This window comes from Lemur catta, chromosome 9, assembly GCF_020740605.2.
Source record: "Lemur catta isolate mLemCat1 chromosome 9, mLemCat1.pri, whole genome shotgun sequence".
Taxonomy (NCBI): domain Eukaryota; kingdom Metazoa; phylum Chordata; class Mammalia; order Primates; family Lemuridae; genus Lemur; species Lemur catta.
In genome coordinates, this window is record NC_059136.1 from 59,019,970 (window position 1) to 59,029,516 (window position 9,547).

The following is a 9,547-nucleotide window of genomic DNA, read 5'->3' on the forward strand; positions in this document are numbered from 1 at the left end:
AAAGATGGAGAACAACAGAATATAACTACCCAAATTCATGTGAGCATTTTCCTGGAGTTCTGAGATGGGTGATAGCTGAGTGGCCACTCTCCCTAAAAGTCTTGACTGTATATATAGGAAGATTCTAAATCCAGACAAAGAAAAACATTGAAAGCCATTCTGAAGATCACTCTTACTCATATTCTTGATCACTCACCCAGCAGAAATCTGTCTTTGTTTTGAGAGTGTTATGAATGCTCATTTCCTTTCTTTTGTTTCTTTTGTATCTGGTACATTCTGCTTCTTTGTTAAATTCTAGAAATTGAGAAAATATTTTATACTTGTTTGCAAGACTATATACAATGCTAGGAACGTTTGGAAACCTCATTCTTCTTAGCTTTTAGGACATGATTTGATAAGGCAAGAAAAAGCCTCTTACTAGTATACACTTTATTCAAATAGGTGCTTATGGAATTATACTAATACATGTATCTTCTTCCATCTGACCCCTCTTATAAGCAGAGAGCCACCTCGTAAGACAGTCATCTGAGGACAGCCTTAAATTAGGAAAAAAGCAACCTTAAAATGGTGTGCAACACAGGCTTTTCTCATCATGTTGCAAACTGAACAGATTTAAAGTTTCTAAAACAAACATTATTTGTTCACTCTATAAAAGGGTGAAATCACCTTTGTTCTCAGTTTCTGTCAGTGGAGGGTACAAAAAGGCAACACAGTAGTTGCTTTACTATTCAATCTGCAAAAAAGAAGCCTGATTCTGTTACATTTAATCAGTTCTTTCCAAGCTACTCTAATCATCACAAACATCCCCAAGCTCTAATAATGTTCCTTAGAGTATGAGTGGATGGCCTTTTATTGGTCTTTGCATCTCCTCATCTACTAAAATCAGGCTCTTTACTCAGTGGATGCTCAGTAAAGGAATGTTGGATTGAAGATATTCTGGCAGAAAAGAAAGTGTTGAATCCTGTTGCAGACTTCCTCATCCCCTGCAGGTGGTGCTGGGAGATAGGTTCTCTATTTATTTACTTATTTAATCATAATTAGTTGGGCTAGTAAAGGTGTTCCCCAGTACGTGGTTTAAAACTGTTGTAATTATCTAAATTTCTTCCTCCCCTTCATTCTAGTTACTGAGTCATAAAGGAGAACAAAAAACTGAAAAAGGTGATCCAAGTGAAGAAAATACAGACATTAAGATAACTGATGGTGTTTCCCAGGCCCAGCAGTAGAAAGATCCCATAGGGCTTTAGGGGAAAGAGACTTTGTACATTTGTACTTTCAAAAGAGAACATATATTCAGGAAATTTTTCCTTAGTACTGTATGACCATCTCCCCATATCTACTGTATGAACTCTAGAACTGTATCTGTCATCCTTTATACTTCTAGTATTTCTCACTATGTTCAATTTTTTGGTTGTTGGTATTTGGGACTTCAAACTTTAAGGACTTCCAGTCCAACCCACAAATGCCACCACACCACCCAGGCAAGATTAGCAGCCCTCTCCTCTATGTTCTGGCAGATTAATGAATGTATTGCTTATCTTTTCAATATCTGAATCTCCCACTCATTTGGGGGTTCCTATAAGGTACAGATTGTGTCCTTATCACTTTTGTATCACTAGTTCTTAACTTACCTCTTGGAATGCAGTAAACACTAAATAAATTGAATAAAGAAAGCAATCAACAAATCAATAAGAATGGTGCCAGCCGTATAACGTTAGAATTTCCTGAGACCAAATATGAATCTGTCTTGTATCACGCCTGCCCTGAAGTTTTCTGATGTCAAAAGTAGAGGTCAGTGAAGATGGTCATAGATAAGGAGGCTAGTGTTTTTCTAAGTGACATAATATGACCCTCCAACCTATGTTTCTAGCCATATCACTTCTACCTCCCCCATCTGAATCTTTCACAACTACCAGATTCTCTGTTCACTCTATCTCTGATATGCCTTGTGCTTTCCTGCCTCTAAGATTATACCATCCCTCTATTTTGCCCTCAGTCTCTTTGGTTTGTTTGTTTGTTTGTTTTCTCAGTCTCTTTTAAGCAGTGGTTCTCACAGCAGTTCTCAGGGGGCCCACAATGTCAATGCCATCTATCTTCATAATACTTCTAAGATGCTATTTGCTTTTTCACTTTCATTCTCTTAAAAACATACAGTGCACTTTTCCAGAGGATACATGATGTATGATATCACAACAGAAGCAAATATGAGAATATAGCTCTCTTCTATTAAAATGTAAAATGTGAAACTATACCACTTTCCTAACTAAATGTTTCTGTTTGGGGAACTATAGTTATTTCACAAAAATATTTATGTTAACATGCAATTTATTTTAAAATATATTAATAAATATTTTTTTATTCTCTCAGTTTTAATTTCTAATATGGTAAATACAGATAGATATAACCCATGTAACCAAAAGTTCTTTGGGGTCTTCAATAATTTTGAAGAGTGTTATAAAGGAATCCTAAGGCCAAAGGATTTGACAATGCTAATCTAAATCTTCTGTATCCTTTAAAGTCCAAGTCAAAGCCTTCCTCCTAGAGAAGCTCTTTGACCACTGCAACTAGAGAGGATTTCCTTTTCTGTCTGCTCTGAATAGTAGGGCACTTAATACACTTATGGTTCTTTTGTACCATTCACCTAGTACAGAGCTGGTGCCAAAAAGGAATTAATATTATATGGATTAAGAATGATAATTAAAGACCTGTGGTTTGATGGTGAATCATAAACAATCCTTTCACTTTCCAGTCTCTGATTATAGTCTTCCCAGTCTGAAGGAGAAAAACAAAAGATTTTTCCTGATATTTCAACCTACCCTTTTTCTAAGAAAAGTAATAATAAAATTTAATAAAGAGATATGTCTACACAAAATTTGTTATGTATTCTTTATCTTAAACCTGATAAATGTTCATTGAAAAAGAATGAAACAAAAAACTGGAAATTAAAAAAATTGAATTCACCCACAATGCCATCATCTTGAGATAAAAACTGCCAACATCTTAGTGTATATATTTCTAATCTTCTCCTATACATATATTTTTTCACTACATTTAAGTTATATTGAATATACTATTATCTTTTTTAAACACTATTTTTGAAGATACTTTTTAGTTTCTTTCACTTACTGTCATATGGTGTCACATGGTATTTAAAGAAACAGGTAATGTTCTAATTTTATAATAAGTGAGTTCAAAATAAATGAATTTTTAAATAATATATGATGAACATTTTTCTGTCATTAAGTATTCATTATCTTACTTAACTCTGTAATAGTCCATTATATTACATACATATATATACACACTAAGATTTACTTAGCCTGTGTTTAACCTAGCATTAGGCATTACAATTATTCTAAATTTCAATACTATAATACATGGTGCTTGAATTTTCTTCCTTGTATGTACATTTTGCAGATATCTCTGATAATTTCTTTAGAATAAATTCTTAGAAGGGGAATTGGGAGGCTAGGATATATAAACAACTTTAAGACGTTTAATCTAAACATGCAATCATCTTTTGATGCCATTTCATCTTTCTCAATAGAGGAAAAACAAAACTGTGATTTAGGAGAAAAGGAAAAGAGTTTGAGAAACAGTGAGGGAAAGTTAGGAAAGCATTTGGAAGAAAGAAAACTCAGCTAAATTGCTCCCAAAGAAGAGAGAAGGCCAGGGGCGGGGGTGGGGGGAAAGCAGGAAACATGAATAGAGCTGAAGAATACCTAGAAAGGGATAAAACAAGGCAATCTTGCAGAGAGAAGGTTTTAGAGTCAGGCAGATGTGGACTTAAAACACAAGGCATCGATTAATTATCTGTGTGATCTTAAGCAAGTTACGTAACTTATCTCCTCATTAAACTGTTTTTAAAATTGGAAACAGAGCAAATCAGCTTCAATACTCATTATTTTGACTGACCTTGAACCCTGAGGCTTACACTTTATATCTGTGCTCCTGCATGCACGCACACACTTTATCTTTCTCATCTATCAAGCAAAGGAGCAGGTAGCAACACCCTTTTACCACTCAGCTATCTGTTACTTAACCTCTGGTCTTTGGTTTCTCTTCCACAAACTAAGGATAATAACAGGAGTTAAGAACCTCCTATTTCTTGAATTTCCCTAGCTGGACTACAAACCTTGAGAAAACAGGTTGTCTTTTTCTTATGAAAGTTCTGGGCACTTCATGCTTCTAACTGTTCCAAGAATGTCTTGAGACATTTCATTCAGCTTTTCCACTTGAAAAATCTATTAATAAATAGAAACTTTCTCCCCAGAGGTGCAAGCGCATCATCAAAAATGTAATATGACTGAAAGAGAAAGTTAATCAAATCTCAAATGGGCTGTATTTAAATTAATCATAAAGACCAGTTTTTATTACTCTGAAATAATGCATTCCTACTGTTTTTAATGGCTAACTTAATTCCATATTGGTGGAAATATCTCCATGAGTATTGGAAAATTCACTGTAATTGGTTTCCTTATTTGACTCCTCATTATCCTTTTGGAGGCTGCTATAGATAAGGGTGATAGTGGCTTTTCACAAAGCAAAAGTTTTCTAGGCACCCACTAAGAAACATTAAAATGTCACACAGCAAACATTTCACATAACTTTAGTTGAGGACAGTGGTCTACAAAGACAACAAAGAACCAGCTGAAATAAAGATGGGGGGCAAAGGTGATTTTAATTTCAGTCTAACAGAAGCACTAAGTGGGGTTAGACCAGACCACACTTCTGATTTATTCTGGACTGTTCAGGCTATTCATTAATCTCATCTCCTCCCACTCACCAACAATATCTTCCAGGTAGTTTTTCCTTGTCTTCTCCTCATTTTCCTTTTTTTTTTTTTTTTTTGAGACAGAGTGTCACTTTGTTGCCCGGGCTAGAGTGAGTGCCGTGGCATCAGCCTAGCTCACAGCAACCTCAAACTCCTGGGCTTAAGCGATCCTACTGCCTCAGCCTCCCTAGTAGCTGGGACTACAGGCATGAGCCACCATGCCCGGCTAATTTTTTTGTATATATATTTTTTAGTTGGCCAGATAATTTCTTTCTATTTTTAGTAGAGACGGGGTCTCACTCTTGCTCAGGCTGGTCTCGAACTCCTGACCTCGAGCAATCCACCCGCCTCGGCCTCCCAGAGCTAGGATTACAGGCGTGAGCCACCGCGCCCGGCCTCCTTTTTTTTTTTCTTTAGACGGAGTCTCGCTCTGTCACCTGGACTACAGTGCGGTGGTGTCAGCTCAGCTCACCGTAACCTTGAACTCCTGGGCTTAAGCGATCCTCCTGCCTCAGCCTCCCAAGTGGCAGGGAATAGAGGCACATGCAACCATGCCTGGCTAATCTGTTTTTTGTAGGATAATCTCCCTATGTTGTCCAGGCTTGTCTAAAACTCCTGATCTCAAGCGATTTTATTGCCTTGGTCTCTCAAAGTGCTGAGATTACAGGCATGAGCCACAGTGCCCAGCCTAACAATTGTTTTAGAAATTTTATTGATGGTACTGTAAAGCCTAGATCTGCACTTTCCACATATGGTTATTTAGATTTAAATTTTCATTAATTAAAATGAAATAAAATTATAAATTTGGTTCCTCAGTCACACTAGCTACATTCAAATTCTTAATAGCCACATATAGCTATTAGCTATCGTGTTAGCTAGCATAGAAAGTTTTATTGGATAGTAGTCATTTAGATGATTTAAATATAGTATCTGATAATAATCAGTATAATCATTAGCCAGTCATAAGTAAAATTTAACTATATCTCAAAAGGTGGTTGTTTCTCTACCTTTTATAATAAAGTGACAAGATCATTTTCATATGCTCCTAATGAATTAGCTGAAAAAAGCATTTATTGAACAATTTAGCAAAAATGCAATGGAGAACTGTTCTAACTCATATAAACCATACGTATAACATTTCTTTCATCCTTCTTATAAATAAATTGACAAGTACATATATACTCTTAAAAATGTATACAAGGCTCATTAATGTTTTAAAATACTTACTCCCTATGAATTCTAGGGAAATTCTCCCAGAAATATATGTGGAATGAGTCAAGTTCTATGAGCATGGGTGGAAACAGAGATTAGCATTAATAGGCTTCCTTAAATGTGTTAAAATTCTGTTACCTTTTAAAGATTCCTTGAGAGGTTAAACTTCACATACTGTAGAAATGTAGAAAACTGGCTGGATGAAAGCAACTTGCTCCTATTGCCGTCTTTCCAAGAATGTGGACAGTCAGAGTATTCCAATAGATCTCCTGCCAAGGCTTTGGAGAAAGGCTCCAGACTGAGGTTGTTCGGGAGCTGGAATCAGTTAACTGTATTTTTCTTCCTGTTGTCAGCATACACTAGGAAATACACCTGCTACACAAAGTATACCGTTTCTAAGATGATCTAAGAGTTTGTTAGTCATGCCAAAAACTGTTTAAGTTAGACAGTTCCACAAAAGAAACAAATTTCTCTTAATCCATAATTTTCAGACTGTAATATGGCTCACTTCCTCATCATAAATGGATTCAGAATAGGAAACAGTTAAAAGTTGAGGTTATTAGATCAGTTGTTTTCTATTATTAAAGCTATCAGAAACCTATGATGTGCTTTTGTGTTTAGCATAGTTTTCCCTTTTATGATCAGCACCTTCACAGCACATACAGCTCTTTTCACATAGACCTGACAAAAGTTCAGTTCAACAGATTTTTTTTTACAATGCTTTCTGTCACAAAGCCAACTACAATTTGGCCCTTGCCATAGATAAACAGATAAGTGCTATGATAGAGTTAAGCAAAGCCTACCACAGAAAATCAAAGGAGACAGGGTCACATGACCAGCCAGTAAGATTTCCTGAAAGTAATGGTATCTAAGCAGAATCTTAGAAGATGAACAGCAGTTAGCCAGGTAAGGAAGGGGTGAGAAAGGGATAAGATTTTACACAAGAAAGAACATGAGCCAAGGCACAGAGATGTGAAAATAGCATAGTAAATTCTGGGAATTATAGGTAGTCCCATATTGCCAAAATAAGTGTCAGGGAGGAAGGAAGGAGCTAGATCATTGATTAATTTTTTTCTGTAGATGATGGGGAGTTATTAAATTGTTTTTTAAGGAGGAGTGATCTGTTCACATTTATATTTTAGATGAATCATTTTCTTAGACTCTAGAAATCATACTGATATTGATATGGAGGGGGCAGATTTGAGAAATGTTAAGAATAAAGACAGCATGACCTAGTCAAATTTAAAGAGAAAAGTTAAGGTGATTCCAACATTTTGTCTTACTGGCTACGTGCTACATAACTGAGATGTGGAATACAGGAGAAAGAATAGGTTTGGGAGAAAATTAATTTGGTTTTGGTTTTGCTAAAAATGAGGTGGTTTTGTGTCATCTAAATGGATATGTCCAGCAGGCAACCTGATATATATAAGTCTTGACTTAGAGGAAATGCTGGGACCAGAGATACCTAAGGGTGATGCCTAAGGTTATGAAAGGGGCAGAGATCTATTTGGCAAGAATGGGAATGAGAGCACGCGGGGTGGAAACGAGAATGAAGGACAGAAGCCTGGGAATTCTAACCTCTAAGGAAAATTACAGGGGACTTGGATCCAGTGAAAATACGGAGAAGAAATGAAGTAGAAAGGGTATCCGTAACAAAATGGAAGAAAGTCCATTCTGATGTTCTGTTCTTAGGAAAACAAAATCTTTGGAGGAATTCAAAGAGAAAGAAGTGTAACAACAAAACTACCATAACCCATCCTTCTTCATATAGCCCCATGCCAGACAGCCTTCCTGGGATGCTTAGTCCAGAACGCCACAGCCTCTTCAACGATGGCCTTAGAATTCCTTTCCTCCAGGTCAATGAGGCCAACATTAATTTATGCTGCAAGGCTCCCACAGAGAAGGAAAAATTGGATTCAAATGTTCATATATATGGTGTGTGACTTGTTTACTTGTGAAAAAATAAAAATTGTAGAGAAAAGCAGTGTATAATCAGGTTAATGGATCACCAAAAAACTGGAAGAGGACTGGTCAACCATGCCAACCAAGTAACGGGTGTCCCAAACAGAATTTTATTTTTATCTGTATTGCCTCACTTGGATGCCAAGGCAGTTTTGATTCATTGGATAACTTCACATCTCCATTTCATTTTGGATCTTTACCAACTCTCTAGCAAAGGTTTTTTGAAGATGAGATGGTAAGTAAAATTTCTAGAGGAAGAAACTACCAGCATCCAAGTAATTTTTGAAAGGAGTAGTAATTGAGGTATAAAGTAAAAAGGAAACTAAATATGAAGAGTCAAGATTTCAGGAAGGCAGGCAGGGTTTGTTTGGCTTGGTATGGTTGATTGGTTGGTTTTTATTAGAACCTCTATGAAAGATAACGTAACTAGAGACCAGAAATAGGAAAACAGAATACAAAAATTTTCGGAAAGAAATGATCACACAAAAATAAATAAAGGACTGATGGTACAGTCAGAAAAATCCTGATTATGAATCTGAGCAAACCAAAAGTCAAGTAGTAACTTGTACCAAGGAAACCCAACACACAGTTAAAGATCTTCATTAATGATACAGGACTGAGGGGCACACAGCAATACTTCTGGTTAAGGAGATGATGTAATTATACTGAAGGAAACAGAAAAACAGATGAAAAATTAACACATTTTTAAGAAATCAGCAATTAGGTAGGTGAAAACATAAATTAACTCCAAATTAAGCCCTAGATTTCTAGGTCTCCAAGAGCTGTGGCATTCAAACCTCAATATACTAGAAAACTATTTTTTTCCTGTAAGCGGATGCCATAAAATCTCTGCCAGTCAAGTACCTTAAAGAGTAGGGAAAAAAATTTATTTGACTTAAAAATCAATAGGATTTCTTAAAATAGGATTGTATGGTTTCCTGCCTTCAAAACATTCATACACCATCTGCATCTTGAGGGTTTGGACAAGCATTTTTATTACTTTTGTAGATGCTCCAACAAAACATCACATACACACACACACACACACACACACACACACACACACACACATACACACACAAAAACCTTTTCAAAACTGTTTTAATTACTTAGCCTTCCAAAGTGAACAGATTAATGACCAAAAGAATGAAAGTAAAGTGGTGCTGAATAGGAAATCCAACCAACCAATAAAAAAATAAATGTGCAGAAATTGGAAGCAAAACCTTTTTTTGCTCATCTGAAAACACAGCCAAAAAAACTTAAGCTGATGTTGGATTATTGTGCATAAACAGTTCCTGACTCGTTCACCAAGTGAAACAAAAGTTGCAAATGTTTTTCTATCCCTCTTCTGACATTTTGGGAAAGGTTCCTGGAAGGAAAAGAAAGAATAATAATTTTATTAAATCACACATGCTCACACACGCACATACACACACACTTTTTTTTTCTTCTTTAGGAAAAATTAAACTATTTGAATAATAACTCCCATTTATATAATTTTAAATTGCAAATGCATGAATTATCATTGGTATTTTAAGTAAGAAGTCTGTAATCATTATAATGGAATCACTTTTTTGGTAGGAAGACAAAAAAAATTACAGT

General features: G+C 35.8%; 1 long non-coding RNA gene across 1 annotated transcript; it reads right to left on the bottom strand.

Annotated features, from left to right (window-relative positions):
• Positions 1-279: 279 nt before the first annotated feature.
• On the bottom strand, positions 280-6,280 carry LOC123644333. The gene is made up of 3 exons (XR_006737108.1): positions 6,122-6,280; positions 2,703-2,769; positions 280-294 (listed from the first exon to the last, which is right to left on the bottom strand). It is a non-coding gene; the product is annotated as an uncharacterized LOC123644333 (long non-coding RNA).
• Positions 6,281-9,547: the final 3,267 nt, after the last annotated feature.